At 39.6% G+C, this 22,450-nt stretch overlaps 1 long non-coding RNA gene across 1 annotated transcript in view; it reads right to left on the bottom strand.

Annotated features, from left to right (window-relative positions):
• LOC125322021 overlaps positions 1–18,382 on the bottom strand; it is a 31,273-nt gene extending 12,891 nt beyond the window's left edge. Inside the window, exons 1-2 of the long non-coding RNA XR_007201809.1 lie at positions 18,305–18,382; positions 17,826–17,944 (exon numbers count right to left, since the gene is read on the bottom strand). This is a non-coding gene — a long non-coding RNA (uncharacterized LOC125322021). The remainder of the gene's footprint in view (positions 1–17,825; positions 17,945–18,304) is intronic.
• Positions 18,383–22,450: the final 4,068 nt, after the last annotated feature.

Genomic DNA, 22,450 nt, shown 5'->3' with positions numbered 1-22,450 from the left:
TGATTCTGAAGCTGCTTTCTGCCCTACCCTGTAGGTGCAGAATCACAAAAAAATGAAGGCAGGTATACACTAGGCTATTTCAAACTTCAGGAGAAAGCTTATTTATCACAAAGGTTTTGTCAGTCTCCCAAGAAGAGGGGCTAATATGGGATTTCTCTATCAGAATGCAGCTCAATGAATCAAATGCCAGTGCGGAGGAGGAGGTGATGAGAATGCACCAGGTACAGAGAAAGCAGGAGGGGATACACAAAAGCTGAAAAGTCTATTTTGTGAGATCAGAGAGGTGACAATTGAGACCACTGAATCAGAATGATCTTTCCAGGCTGCAATCCTCATCAAGGTGAGGGATGCTCTCTTTGAAGGAAAAAAATGTTACAACAATTACCTGCTACAGCTGGTACTTAAGTGTAACTGCAAACGAGAACAAAAGTTGACCACTGCTGGAGCCAACCTTTCCTTACAATATCAGAAATCCCTGTGAATATTTGGAATTTCAGAACTAATGGCCTCTGATGGCCATACACATTCTAGTGAGACAAAGGGTAATGCCTGCTACTCAACATTTTGCATTGGATATGGGCTCACACCTTCACCCTGTACAACTCTCAAGCAGATCAGCTACTGACAAAGTGAAACAAAGCTTATTAAAAGGGCAATGTTAAAAAAAACCCCACAACTTATTAGAGAATGAAAGTTAATTGTTTCCTTCCAAATCACAAGTTAACCCAGCAGGTTGAGACTCACCTCTAAGACAAACAACCACACCTGAGTTCCTGTTATTAAGGTGATGGAGACTAGGATAATTCACAGAAGTGAATGCAGCGGTTGCACTCCTGACAGCTTTAGATTGCCTTGTCTAAATTAATAACAACTCTGAATAAAAGCCATCAAGTCCAGCTGTACAGTCTCACACTCAACTTTTCCATTAGTGTCACTGGCCTCCCAGGGGTCTCTTCTTGTACCTCATATGTTTATGGACAAGACATAAATGACCCTGTATGCACCAGCCGGTCTCAGTGAGCATCTCTCTCCCTCTCCTCCTCTGCTATCCATCAAAACTCTTCCCTGTGATTACGCCACATGCCAGAAACACAGTCATACCTTGAAATGCTAAATGGAAAGCCTACCAGCTAATCTGGGAAAGCTTATTCATGCAGGCTCGGTGTGAAGCAGGGGCACTGCAGCTGATGAGGCTGTTGCACCTGCGTGTGTGAGTGGCACAAGTGCCTCTTGCAGACAGATCCCTCCTGCTTTCCACTCGGCTTTTCCTTTTTCCTGCCCAGCAGGCAGGGAGTTTATGAGAAATAGGGGGTGTGCATGATGAAGGCACACACAGAATGTGTGAAATAATAAACCTCTCACCTCCACTCAAGTCTCAGAGAGGCACAGCTCCTGTTGTGAGGCTCTGGATGTGGTGCAGAGCTCTGGCTCAGGGACTCTTGCTCAACCTGGGATGGGGTCATCAGGCTGCCTGGGGAACACAGGTAACACTGGAATCAGCATCACCACCAATAACATCTCTTTATTCTTATGGATTGATTTATTTTGTCACTGCAACCCAAAAGATCAAAGAATCTTTGACAAAGAGATGTTGTTAAATGGGTGGTTCCCAATTTTATTAAAATGTTCATTTCTAGAGTTGTACTTTGGCCCTTAAAGGAGTTTCAGGAAGGTCACTGGAGGAAAAAAATGCTTTTCAAATATATACATTTGCTGAAAACTAAGTAACTGAGTGACTGATTAGGGCCTGAAATTCACAGCAAACTGGGCTTGGCTGCTCCCAATCACAATTCTGCTGAGGGACAGGAATTAGCCTTCACAATGCTGCCTGCTGATCTGGTCAGCAGCCTGTCTGTGGCATTTACTGTTAGCTGCATCATGTGGCCTGATGGGTTTATGATGGGGACAAACAAGCCTTAAGGAGTAAAACATGCCTATAGAAACTGATTTCCAGTGTGACCTATGGCAGGATTAAAGTGAGGTCTCCAAAGGTGAAAGGGGAGTGTATCCATCAACTGCTCCTTGCAAGCACCCCCTCAGCCACACAGCTCATATCCAATACAGTTAATTACCAAATCAGCTTATGGACACAAGACAATGAAATACTATTTATTGATTTGCATTTTCATCGAAAGGCAGGAAAAAAGCCAATCAAGCTGGTTTGGTGTGGAAATTTCAAAGCATTTGTCTCACATATAGATAATACATTGAGGATTTATTGACACTATAATGAAATCTTGCGGCCCATAAATATTGGGCTTTCTCCCTTCTACAAAAGGAAAGAAATTTCAGCACAACAAAGCATGTGTTATAGATTCTGAAATGATCCTCTCTGCACACTTATTCCAGATTTCAGAGTGCCTGCTCATTTTCTATCACAGCACTTGCAAGAGGCTTAAACTAAATTGAAATAAAAGGCAATATTAATTCGAAATTAAAAGCGCTCTGTTTCAGCACATGCAGTGTCAAAATACCTGTCTGTACTGAAGGGGAACTTTCAGGCAGAAAAAGCCTCAGAGGAAAAGCTTTGGTGAATGGCCTAAATCAGGGTTAAAATAACTCTAAAACAAATATTAGAAATATACCAAAATTCAGCATTATTAAAATTCTGCTTATTAAAAATTCTTTCCAAAAAGAAAACTTCAGAAAAAAAGCAGAACAAAAGCATATTATAAAACAGCTTAATGGTCTGTTCTCTACTATAAATATAACTGTTTGTCAATATAATTATGCAAACAGATCTAGGCTTTTATTGAAAATTCAGCAGTAGCAGGAAAATGCCAGAAAGAGGCAAAGTCTCAGCACCAAACTCAAAAAAACTTTTTGTCACGCTCCTCATTCTGTTTGGAGACACCAGCAAATAGTGCAAAAGTTCCTGGGAAAATTTCCCCTTGTCCAAATGAATTTAAGAAAAAAAAAAAAAAAAAAAAAAAATCAAAGCACTATCAGAATATTCAAGGCAGTAACAAAAATTAGCATGGGATTAGTCCAACGAAAACTTTTACACAACCAGGACATCTCACTGTTTGTCTGGACTTCAACAATTAAATTTTTTTCTCCTTTTTTTCTAAAATTTGAAATACTTTCATTAGGCACGATCTTGCTTGATGTCTTTTAGATTTGCAGCTCAGGCACTGATTCTGCAGAAGCTGTACAAATACCCGGAAGTCTAGAGACACCCTCAAGTCTCTGACTTCAATGCAAATTAAGCCTGTTTTTGAATGGGTACTGCATAAAATAGATTATTGTTGCAAATATTTGGAACTCGAAACTCACTTCCCATTTTTGTCCCACAGAATTAACATAACATTTATTGCTCCAGTGAATATTCCCTTTATATTCCTTAGAATATTCATGGAAATTAAATGGAAGAGAGGTACAATCAGCTTCATTGAAAATTCAAATGAATGTTTTCTATTTTTGGCAACATTCCTCACACATCATTAAAAACCAAAACAGTTATTCCATGTGAAATGCAAATACAAATAAACAAACAAAAAAATGCCCAGGGACTCCTTCTCCCTGTCATTGAAACTATCTCCTCCTGCCACCCTCCCTCCTCCTTCTCAAGGAGGAAGATTCCCTGGTGACACAGGAGCCACATCCTTTTGGGACTTGCTGCTCCCAAGAGATTTGGTTGATGTGGGCCAGCAGCTTCCAGGAGAAGGAAAAAGGGTTGAGGATACAAAATGAATGCATAAAACAAGCTGGTACCAGAAAGAACACAGCCTACTCTTCCCCTTATTGATTTCCTTCTCCCCTGTCAGCTGCATGTCATGTACAATGGGCAGGTGCCTAAAAATGGCAAAAATAAACTCAAGAAATGAATTTTATGATGTGGTGATACTCTCCAAAAGGAAAGTTGCAAAATAAGTCGTTGTATAAAGCCACCCAGGGGCTTTGTAATTTAATTTTTTTCCCAACTTCTGCTCCTTAAAAACTGCTGCTGTCTTCAGACACCACTTTTCACAGTAAAATCAAAACTACCTTTTCACATTAGGACTTGAAATCCCTGACACTGAAAATAGACTGAATCCAACAATGAGGTCCAAGGAAGTGGCACATTCCGGTGCCACGTCTAAGCGAGGGGGGAAAATTATGCAACAGCTTATCCTGGCCAAAATCAGGTCAGAAACAGGTGGCAACAAGATCACCAGTTCAGCCCATGACACACAGAACCTGCTGAACACTGAAAATCAGCTCCCACCCTGGACAGAGTGAGAGGAGCACACAGCCTGGGGACACCTGTGTGTCTCATGGTGTGGAGCAGGGAACTGCTCTTCCAAACCAGCAGGACATTCTCCACAGACAAATCATCCCCCTCCACCTGCAGGCCCACCTTTCCTAACCTCAGTGCACACAAATAATCTCTAGCTACTTCTCTCTGAGTATTTATTTTGGCTTTAAATATGAAATATTAGGAGAACACCTCACACCACAACACGGTTTTTACAAAGCAACTCGGTGGAGACCACTCTGTCAAACCACAGCTTGGCACCGGTAGCCATGAAAGGCTGCCAGTGATCCATCTGAAACGTCAATACATCGCTTCAAATGTTCTCACTCCAAGCTGCTTGAAGCATCCAAAGGCAGCAAAATCAAAGAGAATGCTCTCCCTTTTTCAGGGGAAAAAAAAAGAGTGAAAATAAAAAGGCAATTAAGTTCCCCCCTAGAAGCAGCCCCTTCACATTAAAAGGGTGATATTTCAAAAGACAGTGAAAAAGGAGACAGCGTGTGTTTCAGACAAGTTAAATAAGGAATCCAGGACAGAGTGATAGGCCTGTCATGCAGGAAATCTAGCATTTCAACTAGGAGTTAGAAATTAGAAATGAGGTAGAAGCCAAATTAGTTCTTATGCACAGTGCCCACCTAAGAGAAGAGCACCCAGAAAGCACAATACTGGCAAAGGCACTTTCATGCTCCTCTCCCGAATGTGAACAGAACTTTTGCTCTGGATCTCATCAAATTATTAATTGTGAGAGAAAAGGACAGCCCAACCAGGACGTGGCAGCTGATGCTGGCCTAAAAACCAGATTAAAAGTAAATAAAATTCAGTGCTTGGGGACAGAGGTTTCTTCAGGCATCTCTCACAGCCCCACACAGAGAGCAAAGATTTTGTCGTGCATTTCCACCCCACCGTGGTGGTACCATCATTGCTGATGGCACCCCGGGGCTGGCATGGGAGGAGCTCCATAATTCTGAGATATTCCCTCGTGCTCCCTTCCTCTCTTCCATGAGAGCCCCTCTTTTCCAGGCCTCTTTTATCTCCTTTTCCCTAAAAAGCCAGTCAAGAGCACAGCTGAGATGCAGGGGCTGAGTCTCTTTGGGCTTTCCACCCTCTCTCTCTCTTTGAAAGCACCAGGAGCTGTTGTGATGTCAAACCTACAGAGACAAGGACAGGAAATCTGTACCCCTCAACCAGACCAGCTTCACTTAAAAGAGAAAGCCCCTGGGAAACAGAAAATTCTGCACAGAATAAATATCCAGAAAAATCAAACAAAATTTCCCTTTGGAATTTTTTTCCACTGGTTTCTATGTACTGGCACAAAGTCTTAGACCACTGAAATTCATGTGTTTTTGGGAAGGATGCAAAAACAAGCAATGAGAAACCAAATACCATGCAAAAGTCTCTGTTTCTGGTAAGACTGCTCTGAGTTTATATTGCCTGTCATTTTTATCTGTGTAGGAAATTATCTATAGCTTTAATGTGAGATTAATGGAGTTGAGCACTTCTGGATCACTGGCAGTGGCTACCACGCTGCACAGATATTTTTGTAAGCCCTCCATCTGGCATAAATTTCACAAGCACTTCTGAAAAAAAAAAAAAAAAGGAAACACTTCACAGAATTAAATAAAAGTTCAACAATTTTTTAAAAAATAATATTTGAGCAGTGGGGAAGAAAATAAATTATTTATAATGAATGTATGTATCCATATGCTGAGCATGTATTCTTTGATGCTATTGAATGTTTATAATCTAGGAATAATATGACTGCTTTGAAACTCCATCCAAGAGTCTCAAGCACAAAAAGTACTTTTGTTCCTGCTTGTTCTGTTCGTCATTTTTACCCATCATGAGCATATCTATTATCCCACACTGTTAAAAGTTTCTAAGAGGTTTTTTTTTTTTGGGAGACTACCAGAAAATGTAATAAACTTTTTAAAGTTATTACTTTACTTATTATAGAGCATTTCTGTAAAATGTAATCATATTTCAACCGCTCAAAAGAAAAAAAAACCCTTTTTATCAAATTCAACATTCCCTTAAAATAATACTTCCAGATATTACTCAAAACCTTCAACTTTTTTGTTCCATTTCCATAAGGTTTGAGGTAAAAATTCCCAGAGATGAATGGTATCTCGAGGTAAGAAGACAATGGTCACAGAGCATGCAGTGTTTGAAAGGCAGGTGAATATTTAAAGGCTTTTATCACAGCTTTATTTGCTGCTTTCATCCTCAGGCTTCTTTTCCAAAGTTCCCTCATTGCAAAAAGTGACAAAATTAAAAGGATGGCTCATTCTAAGTGATTTTCCTTTGAAGTGCTTTATATGGGCTAAAGACCCATCCTGAAACTGTCCCTACCCCTGCAAATGCAGGAATAAATGTAAACTGCTGGAATGGGAATAGTGCAAGAATTTCAATACACTGCACCACCACTGCACTGACACCAGTAGGAAACCTGATGAACTGCCAATGGATTTGAAAACTGATGGTCTTATTAAAGCTCCTGATGCTGGTGGGATCAGCCAATGTGGTTTAACTCAAAGGATATTTTAAAGATTTTCTATTTAAGCTGCAAATCCACACAGCTTTCAGGTTTTTTTCAAAGACTTATTGATGTCTTTTGGGTTTTTTTACATCTAGTTTTGTCTTTTTTTTTTCTTCTTTCTGCTACCAAATTCAATAATGATATCAAGATACATTTTGGCTTTCCCTTTTCTGAGTTTTCTCTGCTTTTTTCTGAAATAACCTTTCCTGCTATTTTGTAAAAAGCAACTCGTACAATCCATCATTTCTCACAATAAGTGACTAAGATTCCAATTTCACAGAAGCGTGATTTAAAACATGGCTCTTTTCCCCAAGAACTCCAGCAGTCATTTTTGTATTGCATCAGTTCCTTAGGTCCCAGTTGGGCCGGAGTTAAGATCTGTGCAAACACACAAATGCAGGGGGTTCATCTTTGAAGTGGTCACTCAGCATCACCCAATAAAGGACTATCAAAAAAGAAAAGTGCTTTTGAATTTTTCCTCATTTCCATGTGGTGCAGAAGCACACCAGCTTTTGCTTAATGTTAAGACACCCTTCAAAGCTACAAAACTTAAAACATTTCTTAATGCTGTATACACTGAGACAATTGGACAATACTTCAAAGCTCTTGGGTTTAAATCTTTTGGTACCACTACCATTCAAGCAAAAAGTATTTATACAACATTGTCAAACAAAAGTTATTTTGCAGCTAATCTGACATAGTTTTGGAACAGAAGATAATAAAAATCTACTGCATCCTGTTTATTTTTGGAAAAGGGTGAAACGTGATCAGATGGGGCGTTTAAGCTCTGAAAAACCTTAAAAACATTGACGTTGTTTACATGACTTCAATATCGAGCATTTATCAGCTCTAAACCAGGAAAGGTGCAGAATAAAATTCAACAAGCTTTCCAAAAGAGTGCAGTAAAGGATCTGATAAGGCCAGCTGAATATTCATCAAGCTCTGAGACTCGTAAGCCACTCCTGACGGGGCATGTGAACCAGAAACACTAAGATGTATTCCTCTATAAATTCATATGATCGAGAAACACTCCAAAAAATTAAGATCATGTTCTGCCCAAGAGCCTCTTACTAATAGGAAAGAAACTTATTGCTGCCTATTGCTTGGCTGGGAGCTGGAAATCCTTTTACTAATTCATTCCACTACTACCGAGAAGTTTATGTGAGCATTTTCCACAGGTTTGGGAAGTGTTTAATCATCAGCCTTTTTACATTCATTTCCTTCTAATTCAGCTGCCTTAGAACAAGAGGTAAATGCATCCATGCCCATAAATGTTCAGTCTTTCCTTTCCTGCACCACCTCCCACTCTTGTAACAGCCAAAGAGTGGTGAAATAGTCCACACAGCAGCCTAAAAAAATAACATAAAACCCACCATAAAACCTACCTGTCCCTGCTGCTTACGATCCTTGTAAATATCACTGCTGATTTATTTATTTGTTTTAATTCCATGGTTTTTAATCCATGTTTTGGAAACCTAATAATTCATCTTTTCCGGGCATATCATTAGTTTTATGAAGTAAAATCACTCACTTCACTCTATGTAATATACTAGATATTTAAATAAGCCACTAATTCCTGAACGAGAGCGACGGGCAGGATATTGGGTGAACACACATGAAACTCAAAGATCTGAGTTTTCAATTCAATCAGCAACAAAAGCGTTGCCCTCCAAAACAGCTTTTCAAGCTTTCCTTCAACAACCACTTCCTCATAAAAAGCAGACAGATCTACCTTCAGCCTGATATGTTTGTCAAACTGTCTGACATTGGAAATCAACCTAGAAAAAGAAGATTTTAGCACTATTTTTTAGAGCTGGACATATACCCTTGGACAGAAGCACACAGGAGCTGGAAATTTTGACAGTTCAATAACCCATTGACCATCTCCAGCTGAGGAGAACAAGAACCTCTCAGGGCTGAGATTGAGCCCTTGGGTTGGATATGGGGCCATGCAGCCCACCAGGTTTCTGACCTCCCCCTCCCAGTTCCCAGCATCAATCTAGGTCTCAGTAAGAGAGAATACTTATTTTGTCTGTAGTCAAAAGAGAACTGTCAGGCACTGTAGAGTACCAGGCACAGCCACTGATCAGTGCTCCCCATCTTAGGTGAAATGAGAAATCAAATTCCCAGTGTAACTTAAAGATGAGCATAAATTGAAGGCTCTCTGTACTCTGGATAACCCATGGCATTGCAAAATTAATTTCAAAGCTAATATCCTGTCTCATCCTCAGCATGATTTTTCCTGAGTTTATATTTCACCGTTATTCCATAACAAAGACAGTTTTAATTCACGTTCTTGAAATCAAAGAACCAAAACCATAAAACTTTGCTGCATATATTTGAGTCTTGTTAGGATTGCAAGGAAATACAATGAAAAACAACAAAAATATTATCATGACAGTTAAACACTTTGGTTCAGGCCCACATCCAAACACATTCAATGTAATTCTATATGGGTGCTTGGAAAATATGACTTTCTTCAGAGCTACACACATTCCATTGGACAGCACACATATTCCACAGCTGTCAAAACACTAATTCCTATTTAAATCAGTAATTTACTGTTCCTTGTTTAGATTTCATAAACCTACTACAATATTAATAAATAGAGAAACAATTTCTGAACAGAGACTATTGAAGCAGAAAAGTAGCTTCTATTTTTTAGTTCCATTTTCTGCTCTTCCAAGTGAGTTAAGCAGATCCTAAGTGTCACTGAAAGTGACTTTTGAAATCCATGCAAGAATGTCAGCAATTCTACTGCTCGTATATAATTTTCTACATCCTGAAAACAGTAATTTACGTGGAAGTAGGACTGAAATGTCATGACACAGCAGAATTACAATTGCTTGGATGTTTAAACTGTACTTTTCCTGTTTTTGAATGTACTTTGGTTCTTTTAAAGGTGAGATTATATCCCAAATTCCTGAGGTTTATGAAGATTACTTTTAATAGAATTGTTAAAATTCTTGTAGCTTTTAGCAGCAAAATGTAACTATTACCTTATCAATAAAAACAAAACAAACCTTAAGCTTAATTCCAGCATCACTTCTGGAACAAAGGCAAACAGATTTGAATTTAACTTAAATATTGCAAGTTTGAATCAATAGAATCAGAGAATCATCAAGATTGGAAGAGACCTTTAAGATCATCCAGTGCAACTGTCCACCCAGAACTGCCCCTGTAGCCCCATAATACCTAAACAGTGAAAAAAATTTGTTTAAGATCAAATCTGAATTTCCCCTGTCTCATCGTAGGGACATTTCCTGGCATCTGTAGGCATGGCAGAAGAGAAGGAACTCTCCTTTAATATAGCCAGTAAATAACTAAAAAAACCCCAGCTAAGCACAACCTGCATTTAAAAAGGACAGAAATAATCAAAATAGCAAAAAGAGTAGCAAACTTTTCTAGATATTACTCTGGCTAATGAAGTGAGAGGCGAAAGTAAACTGTCTGAAAAATATTTTGCCATAAAATTGTGTTCTGGAACAGTCTCCTGCCAAATGAGAAGATAACAACAGAGGCCCTGAAGGATTTGTTACTGTGACTGATTTTGTTTAAGGGATTCATACAAATTGTTTGGAAAAATGAAAGTGGCTGTAGATTGTCAAAAACTGCAGATTTATTAAAAAGAGCAGTAATGGATGGAAGCCTATCAGGGGTAGGAAATAAACATGAGGAATCTGAACAGGGTAGGACAATAGGGATTGAGAGATCATGTGCAGTGTCAGGAGATATGATATAATGCCTTTAGGGAGGCCCAGCAAAGGATTAAAAATAACTCAAGTTTGACAAGTCACAGAGAAAATGAATCACGGCTAATGACAAAAAGAAACAGCATGAAGACAGGATCACACAATTTGTGTCGTGCAGCAGTAAGGAAGTCAAAAGGTCAGTGAAGAACTGGGAAGTGAATCAGGCAGCTATGCCGTGGATCCTCATCAAATAAACAGTTTTCAACTTTTAGGAGAACATTTACAGACTTGGTGCGCTTTTAAAAGGGAGCAGTGATTTTTTTTTTGAGAAAATTCACCTTCAGGCTAGCCAGGATTTTCCTCTTTTTTCCTCTATCAGGGCTGCATAACACAGTTGGAGAAAACAACAGTTGGAATAAACACTTAAAACAAGAAATTGGTCAGCGATTACCGTGATGCACATACCAGGGGCAAGGGAATGGCAGTGAAATTCCTCTTCTCTCTTTTGGCAGATTATCTATTTAAGAGAGTGCTTTACAAAAGGTTTGCTCTGTTGTTGTAGTCAGTTTCTTTGGGAATTTTTTTTTATGGCAGGGAAAATGGGGAAAGGAAGAGGGGACAGCAATTCTCAAACAAGAACTGTTCACAAACTAAATTATCTGAAAAGGGAAAAGTACCATTTCCATAAGAGGCAGAGCAACAAGCAAAAAAGCTCTGAGAATTTCACAGTTAGAAGACAAAACTGTTGCATCCAGTTAGATTCTATGACTCTCACATTTTCAAACCCATGCACAAAAATAGATACTTGCACCCTCCTGAAATCCAAATTTTTTTTCAGAATTCTTCTTACCATTTTCTATAGTGCTCACCCTCAGGGCCTCATATTGTGTTCCATTACAATAATTCTCAAAAACTACATGTTGTAAAGTCATATTTATGCCACACATTGAACTATTTGTACTTACCATTACCAGTTAGAAATATCTCTTATGGCAAAATCATACTAAGAAAAAAAAATAGAGCAGATTTTTCAACTGTCAAATAATGGTTCAAAGTAAATATATTTCCCTCAGAAGAGCAAGATTTTCTTTCTTCTTTTTTTTCCTTAAAAGATATGCACTGGCTATGTGAATTGTGCATAGCTTTGAAGTAAAGCAACTATTCTGTCTGAAGGCATAAACATTAAACATTAGCTTTTATTCAAAGAGTGATAAATTGTATTTATGTCACTTGGATATTAAAATACATTAATATTTTATTTTGTTTCCAATTGCTGGGATTTCTTGACGTTTTGTGGGTTCTCAGAAAAATGAAATTATGGTTCCAGGCTTGGTTTCAGGGCAGGATACTTCAAAATCACAAACCCAACTTATTAATGATGGGAGAAGAGTTTTTGGTTTGATATATCTGTAGACTCAATTCATGCATGTTACACTTGAATCTGCCTGTGAAAGTGAGTGATCAGAAACCTCACATTTTTCAATAAAAACATTATTAGAAAATCCTCTCAACACATTTTTTCTTGTTTTACTGTGAAAGGGACCAGTCCATGTTGTATTATCAATTTTTTTTGGGCAAAATTGAGACTGAAAAACAGTTTCAATTAGAAAAAAAACCCGAACTCCAATTCTCCATCCTTATAGGTAGAGTGACAACCACACAACACTTGCACATATTAAGATCATTTTCCATCTTTCCCACAACTTCCAAGGACATTCTGATGGTATGGGGTATTTATTTTTATTTTAATGATAAGTAATCATTTAAATCTTCCACATAATTTTAAAAAATTGCCATGATACTCCTAAGGATTGCAGTACTGTTAAATATGCTAAGGGAAAAAAAGCCAATTAATTTTAAAATGGGGCACTAGAGGGTGAGAGCAGAAGTTTTCTGCTGTAAACTCTGCATTGCAGTAGAGCACCTTAATTCACAGACAGAGCATGTTTCTAACAGAAACAAACATTAACTGCAAAGTACGCAAGAACAAAGCAGTAATTTCAAGTTCAGTTACTATTTCTAGAGGGCTACAGCTACAAACATTGAAATTAGGATGATAATTCACCTTCCAGTAAGGAAAACCAGCCAGGGAGGTGGCCCTGCACACACTCTTTGCAAGGGTCCATTGAGAGCTCCAAATCTTTGGTGATACAAAAATCATCAGTAACAATCTCGTGTCTATGAATTTTGTCTTGAACAGGGCTCAGAAAGATATTCCTTTTAAAGCTCCATCAATAAATCACTTCTTTAATTCCTCTGTTCTGGAGTTAAAGCTTGGATCCTTACCCAGAATGAACAGACTTGTTGCAAAATAGCTAAAAGCCATCATAATATCTCTTTAATGAATGCAAACCTTATTGACTGGGGGAAAATAAGCCACAATATGAATCAATTTGTGCCTGCTCTGACTGTGCATTTCAGTGCTAATGTTGTACAAGATAAGCCTAACAGTACTTGGGGATAATTTGCGCTTTTAATTTGTTTTGTGGCACAATCCAGGGGTCAAGTTTTATTTTTCTTTCAATTCACAGCACAGCAGACCCGAGTAGCTCAATTTTTTTTTTTTTTTTTAAATATATTTACCTATTTGGTTTCCATATCTGGCACAGGGCAGACCATGCCTTCTCTTCACAGAACCATCCCCCAGCACCTTTTCACCTATGCCCACTACCAGTCTAAATGTGACCCTCTGATCCAAAATTAGGAAAATCAGCAAGGAAACAGTGGGAAGAAGTTGGTCCTTCAAACTTATCCTGCAGCTACACCTCAGCTCTGAATATAAGGCTTGAGTCTCGCCTGACTGCAAATTCTCATTAACACTTGGCAATTTGAACTGCAGTGGTAATTTCACGAGAAGATTTGGCATTAATGGGAGACCAAGGAATAAATAAAGGAAATTGAAAAGTTTTTTTCATCCCTTCTTCTTCAGGGCTTTTTTTCACTGTTTAATGCCACCTTCTATTGTACACATTCAATTGTCCCCCAGCCTTGCCCAGGATGGTTACAGCTATAAAAGTACCTGAAACTGAACACACACATCTGCTCATAAAACAACTGCCAAGAGAAGTTTCTGTACTGATGCAGAGCCACTCCTTGTCCTGAAAATTTGAATGTTAGCCCTTTTTGATGGCTATAATTAGGGACCAGATTATGGCATTATGTTTAAATAATTTGTCCCAATTATCTGGAAATTCGTGGATACAAATTTATGGAGAGTACTGGGAAGGAGGGAAAGGCAACTGTTACGATTATTAAATTCTAATTCATATCAAGAGACTTAGGCTGCACAATCCTGTCACTTGTACAAACACAAAAGAGGATGCAACACATGAAGTGAAAGACCAATCCCGTGAGGATCACTGGAATGACTTTGAAGAGAACAAAACTGGCACCAGATGAAAAATGAGCCTAAACTTTAACACTACAGCTAAGGTATATTAAAAATTGGTCCCATTTCTCTGTCAGCATACAAGCTGTTTAAAGAATTACCACTTAAGGTGCAAGGAATCAGGCCCCCTTTTGTCCCAGGGGATGCAAAGGATGATTATTGAAATCTGATGACAATAAGCAGATGAAGTGAGATGCTCTGCTCTCAGCTCAACACTGGCTGTGACAGGCATCAGTACAAGAAATTGATGATGGGTGAAATCAGCCTCACATATTTTCAGATGAGCCTCAGCCCATATCCACTTTTTGCCTTTTTTTTTTCATTGTTTACTAGGAAAAAAAAAATGTTTCTTAGGCTAATGTGTCTTTATTATCTACTTTCTAACTCTTTCAAGGAGTTATTTTCCTCAGCTGTTGGACAGACCCTGCTCATGCACAAAATAAGATATGTACTTTATAAAACTTTTTTTTTTTAATCTACTGAATAGATATTTTAAAATAGCTGTTGCCTTCCTTTCCCATTAGAGCTGGCCAAATTCTATGCAAGTGATTGCTTTATTGTGGAGTCCAGCTTTTGGCTCCCTGGTGCCAAAAGGCATAATAGATAAACAGCTGGAGCATTCTCTTCGCTTGGAGATTACATTTGCCAAGAATGCTTTTGACTGTGAAAGCAAACACACACAGAGACATGCACAGACAGGCACACCAGGGAGAGGCTGAGAAAACCATCTCTGGAAAGCTGTAAACATTGCTCATTCCTCCTTCTTTTGGGATGTTCTGCTATGATTAGGACTGGGCTGTGCAAGCAACTCGGAGTGCAGGAGAAAAACCATGCACAGAGATGGAAAGTGAATTCCCTAAGATCATAAAGATCAGCTACAACATAGACAGGAATGGAAGGCAGCAACATCCATACTCTGATTTGCACACCATTCATTCATTCTTTCCCTGTTTCTGGGAAATTTGGATTGTACATTTAACTCCACGTGGATTCTGCCTCTGGTTCAGTGGACACTTACTATTGTGTGAGTCCCCACACATGCAGGCTATGAAAAAGGACTTATTTTAGAAAACACCCAAATGCTACAAGCTGAACTCTTTAAGAAAGGAGAAGCAATGATATAAAGAAGAAAGGAAGTCATGCAGTATTATTTTAGCAGCAGCACTTCAAACCAGCCAAGTGCAGTGGCAGCAATCAAGGCCAGGGAGAAGATGGGAAGATGTGACTGCTTGGATTTAGGGATTCTAGGAGGAAGGTCTGGAGACCATTCCCACACAGCCAAGAATTAGGGTTATGTCAAAGATTACATGCAAACAACGTGTCTCAGTCACTGAGAGGATCTCCAGCAGGAAAGGGTGGGGGAGAGGTGGAGCCAAGATGAAGGTGCCACCCTAAAACCTGCACTGAGGAAACCTCCAGGGGTGGCAGGCAGGACAGTTCCGGGGAAGTATGTAGGCAAGGGTGGTTTAGAGATAATGTGAGGGGAACCTGAAGGGGCAGGAGCTGCAGACAGCACACACAGAGAGATCATTAAGGAATTCAGAGGTGAGGATGGAAATGGATAGTTTTAAGAGATGGAAGCGTCAAGTTTAAAATTACTGTTGGTGGATGGGGCTCTGAGCAACCTGAGCTGGTTGAAGATGCTCACTGTAAGGGGAGCTTCATCCTCAAAAGTCCCTTCCAACCCAACTTATCCTGTGATTCCACGACAGATTTTGACAGAGTGGGCTTTTAACGGGACAAGAAGAAACTCAGGAGAGGTTTGAAGGAGGAGAAAGTTAGGCTCTGGGCTAAGCTTGTTGGGAGTTTCAAGGACAGGCATTAAGACCACCTGCCCCAAAGAACTGACACTTTCCACAACTGAAGTTCTTGCCCAGTCTGGGGCTTTCCAGAGATCCAACCTTTGTTAATACATGGCTCAAACTCACAGACGAGCTCCGAGTGTGAAATATCCCATCCGGCCTGCAGCACTCACCAGCCCTGAGACAGAAATAATAATAATAATAACAACGTGGTGAAATGGGATATGGCACACACCATCTGGCAGCTGTGCAAACAAGAAGAAGAACCCTATGAAGAACATTATTACACGTTTGGGGACCTGCTGATTACATTGCACGTCTAAGGTTAGACATTTTGGTGTGTAAAACTTGAGAACACAGTCTAAATCGTGAATAATTTAATAGGTTGCACATGGACTTCACCTCCAGTTTATTAATTCTTTTTTTTTGTTCAACAATACATCCCTTTTTAAAATACTTTCTTGCTTTTATGGCAAACTACTTAAGCTGCAGTTTCAAACACATGAAGCTGAAAAAAAAGATTTGTTTTTCTGTACCAGTAGGAATATGTTAAATGGTTGGGTCCCATCAAGGTGTTCAGAATTGCCATAGAGCTAAGAGATCATATTTCAAATTCATCTATCACCTGCACAGATGGCAAATCCTCCTCCTCTTAGAAAGACCAAGGGGGTTTTAATTCATATATTTTTACCTTTTTTCCCCCACCTTTTGAAAGAGAACAACAGAAAGTGATTCAGGAGAGTGTGTTAATAAAAAAAGCTCTTTAAACCAACAAGCTGATGGATTTTGAAGGACTGCCAGGAGAGTCATTAACAGAAAAATATTCAAAAGGCACTTAAATGTGTTCTCCAAGTTCAATAGATTTGTTTCTGTCACCTCACAAGAAAACAGAACAACAGAGAGCTCAGCCTCATCCCCTGGCTGGTTCTGTGTGCTCGGCAGCACATTTCAATTACCCACTCAGGCCTGCCTTTGCTGCCAGAATTGCTCCCTCTCCATCCAAGAAATGCTCATCTTCCCTTCACCTATCTCACGTGGACTGTTTCTGCTGTTTGAAGCTCTGACTTCTCACTCCTTGAAGCCATCTCTATTTACCAGGGCAGTGTTATTTCATCACACATGATTTGTACGTGGTCCCCTATGCATTCCTGCATTCTTTTTTCAATCCCCTCTCACTGCCTCATGCCAAATCCCTCATCTCTCTGAAATGCAGTGATGTGTACATCACTCTGGTGCTGCAGCAGATGGACCAATCTAAATTGCAGGTGATTAAGTTTTCAAGTTATGGAGGAGTTGTTTGAATTAGATGCCCCAGTAACTTGGAAACTGACCTCAAGCATCTTGAACCCATGGTCCTACAAGCAGCTGGCCTTAGCATCACCAAGAAAAAAATTTTTCATCTCAGTTCCCCTCTAAATCCCCTATAAGCAGGAACATTATCAGCTAATATTGTATTCTCTTCTTCTTTCACACTGTCTCAGGATTTAAAAGCATTGCTGCAGAATGTGGAGCTGTAGAAAATTTGTTTTCTATGGAGTTCTGTTTCCTCAGGTCTTCTATCACCCCCACCACAATACCTTTACACCTCATATATCTCCTAGCCTAACCCTATGGTTTTCGGCCTCATCTCATCCTTTCTGTGATTGTCATAATCCCAGCTCCTTCCCTCCTGGCTTTTCCTCTTCAATACTCAGATTTCCTTCCCCTACTACATAAAATTTTGGGCTTGTTGGCTCCCTTGGCAAGGAACAGTGCTTGTTGTGACTAGTCCAGCTCTGTGCATTCCAACCATCCTGATGACCACTGCCTTGCTTCTGCCTAGCATCAACATGAATTGAGTCTCTCTTCTGGATCCCAGATGCTGACTTCCACAAACTTCTGTCAAATTTGGCATGTGGAGTGACTGCTTAAGCCTCATTTCCTTAGGAAACCAGCTAAAACATTTCACTTCCTTTCTCTAAACTGGATTAAATAACTGCAAGCTGGATGGTGCAGCAGCAGGACAAACATGACCTGGTCAGGAACGGCGCCAGGGCTCACAGGTGCTTCTCTCCAAGCCTAAGGAAAACAGCTCATGGTGTTGACTCATCTTTCAGCCCTCAGATTCTCCTAATTGCTCAGTGAATTATTCACCTCAGCTTGCTCTTCCCTCCCTCCCTCCTCTCACACCTACTTTGCTCTGAATTTGCGTTGGACACCTTCTCCTGAAGCATCAACAATAACAAGATCAAAAGGTTTGCTCCCATTTCCACAGCATCAAGGACAGACCCTTCTGAGGGCTGGCTACAACACCTGGAAGACAAAACAGAGAAACGTTTTGAAGTCCTGAATGATGAATGAACATGTTGTAATAATCAAGGTACCACTGCAATTAATGAAATATCCTGCAGGGGAAGGATGGACCTGTTCTAATGCTGGAGAAGAGCTGAAATTCTTCCAGTATTTGTGGCAAAATACAAAAGGAGGATGGATCAGCAGTAAATCACAAGCTGGCACAGCACTGTGCTCATTGGCCCTTAATTGAAGTGGGAAAAACACTTTTTTTTTTTTTTTTTTTTGCTGTACAATATATTCCTTTAAAATACACAGAGCATGTAGCACCATAGCTTTTCTCCCACTGAATTCAGCAAAATAAATGGCATTTGAAGTTACCTTCTTAGTAGCACTCAGAGCCTAGCATAATATCCAGTCAGAATACTGAAACCAAGGTCCTGAGCTGTTTGAACCAGTCTAAAAGAAAACAGAAATACTCAATTAAATGCTGGCTATAAGATCCTGGGTTTTAAACAGCAGAGTTTGTACATGCAAGGCTGAAAAAACAGCAGTTCTGCCTCCCCAGGTCCTGTCAGCGAAATATTTCAGAGGTTACAAATCTTAATTGGCCACAGCACCACATGTCAGGAAAGGTAAGCAGTGCCACTTGTGTGCCAAGGAGGAGGAAAGGAGGATAATGGGAAGGAGCAAGAGGTCAAGGCTGGGCAGCAGGACAGCCTGGATTAACAGCCAGGCATTGCTGGATCTCAATCCAAGCTGAAAAATCACAGCTTCAACAACAAACAAAAAAATTGGTGGTCAAATTTTATTGAATTTGAGAGACTGTTCTATAATCAATCATGATGGGGGGGTTAAGTCTCCTAAATTCTCACTAGCAGATGCTAATTTACCCTGGAGTTCATCCATGATTGCAGGGTAATTATGAATGCAAATCTTCAACAGCAGTTTCTAAGTGAAGAATTGTGTATACACAATTTTATTCTTTTGCTCTGCCTCCCAAAATAATGAGGGACACACGCACACAAACAAAACCTTTACCGAAGGCCTCCCATTAAAAACTAGAACGTAAATAATATCACACCTAGGAGAGGTGGTGATTGTACAGATGGATTTAAACAAAAATTGAGCTCAACAAATTTTGAACAGATTTTTGTACTGCCAGAGGAAAACAAACAAAAACTAAGCAAATCAAAACACAAAAAAGGACATCCCAGAAACCCAATCAACACACAGAAACCACATTCCCTATAAGGCTTCTACCAATGTTTGGAGAAATAATACTGCGAGTACTCAGTCAAAAGCCCAGTGCCGTTGAGTCCTGCATAAAAGGTAAATGAAAGAAGAAATGGGTAGAGAAATTAGCAAGAATAAGAAGTTCTGGAAGGAAAAAAGCAGAATTTAAATAATGGACTTCAATGACAAGGGGAGACACGGGGTTACAAGCATCTCCTGCTGGTGGACTGATGTCAGTGAAACACATTTATAAGTGGAAAAATTCAGCATTTTTCCCCCTAAAATGCAAATGCTTTGCTGCCTGTTCTGGCGGGATCACCCTCACACTGTGTTCAAGATGCTTTTCTCCACCCACCAGTAGACAGTAGGGGTTTTATATCAAGCATTACACATGAAAGCAAATGAACCAGCTCCAAAAACCTGAAATCTCCTGGAGGGAGCCCATCACAGCATGAGGAGCTTTTGCACACTGATTGCAGTCGTTCTGAGAACAAAACGGTCGGGACTGGAGCACGGCTGTTTAATTTCCCAAACAGAAGTTACAAAGTTGGGGTTTTCTGAAGTTTTTTTAAACTTTCTTGGCTGCTTTCCCTCACTGGCCATGACAAGTACAGTCCCTCGCTAAGATGAAACACTCAGAGCACCCGTGAACTATGTTCAGGCCATTCTCCTTCAACTTGCATAATTTGGGGTATTTTCTCTCATCCCTGGATATCTCTTGGGAAACTTGCTTTTGAACTTTTGATCATCTTTGAGACTTCAGCTTTGTTTTCAACTTAATTTAAAGCAGGGGAATTAATTTCAAAATAGTTTGGGAAGGGAGAAGAGAGAGAGAGGATGGGACTGAGAAAACAACTGATCAAACTTTGTTTCCTTGGGACACAAGCCTAAAAAAGCATCCCTTGCGAAGCTGACTTCAGAACACAAGGTTAGAGTTTGGATTCTGTAGTAGGCAGCGTTATCTTAAGTAACGAACTAAACCCAACAACTGAGAACCCAGATATTCTTCAAAATAATTTGAGAGTCACAAGGAAATAGTTAAAAAAAAAAAACGGGGAGAAAATCCCCACAACACCAAACAAATAAACCCCACCATTGCCCAGTTATTCAGTCTTTCTAAAGACAGTCAAGACTGTCCAAAGGTCCTTGTGGTTTCACCCGTGCTTTCTCAAAGCATTTTGATCTGAGTGCTTTTTATTTGTCAGAAATGGAGTTAAGGCAGGAAACGTCCACAGACATGGATTTGAGAGACTGGAAAACAGGCAGAGAATGAAGAACTGAATCCCTGGAGCTGACTAAAGCAGCATCTACACCCAAGCATGGCTGAAGATGATATTTCTACAGTCAAACAAGCAAGTGGTTGCCTGGCATCAAACAGAACAATCTGATGAATGGAGAGGTGTGAATTTGCAGAGATTTTTTTTTCAGAAGTTAAATAATTTAATTTCAGTGGCAGTGAGGTCAGTAAAGCATAAATCCAAAAATACATCTCTAATTAAGTGATAAAGCTAATTGGATCTGAGTTTATTTCCTGATTAGAGCCTGCATGGCTGAGATAAATGCCCAGGAAAACCTGAGGGAAGGATTTCTCTTCTTTAAGCTCCAATTGAGGGACTAGCTATGACTTGATTTGATCACAACACCATTTTTAATGTTTAAGATGCCTTGAAATAGAGATGACATTGATTTCATCAGTTAAGGAGATGTAAAAAGCAAGTGAGCTGATACATGACCATCGCTTGATTCCCAAGCTCAGAAGTTTTTGGTTTTACAAAATCTGAATGAATGAGGGTCCATTGAAATACAAAGAGATGTTGTGCTTGTTGTATGTTAAATAAATCAAACTTCCATTTTTCTGGTTAAAAAATAACCAAAAAAAAAAAATTCTAACCTCCACAAGCAAACAAGAAAAACCTCCACAATGCAAAAAACCCAAAATTTTCTGGTATTAACCAGAGTAAAACAAATGGCTTAAGTACATTTCTTAAATAGGCACTGACTCTTGTGGAAAATCTAATTTGATTTTACTTAGGAAGAAAGAAGCAAAAAGCCAGTGAGGAAGCTGATCCAGTTAGTATTTTGCTTTAAGGACACATTTACTTTCAAATGCAAAACCAGTGTCATTGACTTTGATATTAAAGCATCCCACTGGATTGCATCAAAGTGCTAAATTCATTGCAGAATCAAGCCCTAAATCTCCAGGTGTAGCAGCAGGAAAGCAAACATGGATGTGAAACCAGAGAAATGTCTGCCCAAGTCTAAAGGATTGGCTCCGAGAAGTGGAATTTTTCCCAGAGGTCTCAGTAAGGGGTTAACTCAGATGCCAAGCAAATATAATTTAGATGTCAACATTGTTAATTATTTAATTGCTCATAAAAGCACAATTGGTGCAGACTCAGCTATGAATGACATCCCATTCCCAATGCAAAGCTGGGGGGAAGGGAGGTTTGCTTTGGGAAAGATCTCAGTTTGTATTGCCCCTGCATCCCCCACCACCACGACTGCTGGAGGCACCTGTCCCAAACTCCCAGTGGGGACACACTTCCCACAAAACCTCTTGAAGATCCCATGGATTCACCCACTCACACAGAAGGGCCCAGGAGTGTGACAAGCTCTGCATCTTGTCCTGGAGGAAACCAAAGCCATCAACAACGACCATTTTCGGGTTGCATGTGATAACATCTGGTCAGGAACAACTGGACGTTTCTTGGAGTAATTACTCTTCCTCACAGATTTACATTCTGAATTTATCCTTCTGTGTTCATCCTGAATGGAATACATTGTTCTGTCAGACCTCTTGTTTGGTCTGATTTTTAACCACAGTATCTCGAAGCTGATTAAGAAAAAATATTCCTCACTGGTGGAAACCGTTTTTCACAAATAATTTTTTCCTTAACTGAAACAGAAATTTTCACAGAATAATTTCTTGGAAAAAATATTTCCTTTTAAACGGTGTCTGGAGATGTATATGTAAAATAAATGTTTCATCTTCAGAAAAAGTGAAAAACAAAGTGAAAACCAAAGTGAACACCTGACATTTTTCTCTTCTATGATATCCTTGACTCTTTCTCCCTTGGAAAATCCAGGTTGGGAGAAAACGCTTGGCTATCTGCTGTAGCTATTGCCACACAGGCATAGCTCTGAAATTCATTTTATTATGCTTATCAGACCTGCTTTTGTGCCACATTGTAAAACATCCTATAGATTTATTCCACACTTAACAGGACTTATTAATAGACTTGTCAAAGAAACCCAGACTAAATCACAAAACAAAAAACTCTGTGGTTGTTA

This window comes from Corvus hawaiiensis, chromosome 2 (genome assembly GCF_020740725.1).
Source record: "Corvus hawaiiensis isolate bCorHaw1 chromosome 2, bCorHaw1.pri.cur, whole genome shotgun sequence".
Taxonomy (NCBI): Eukaryota; Metazoa; Chordata; class Aves; order Passeriformes; family Corvidae; genus Corvus; species Corvus hawaiiensis.
This window is presented reverse-complemented; position numbering and strand designations above follow the sequence as displayed.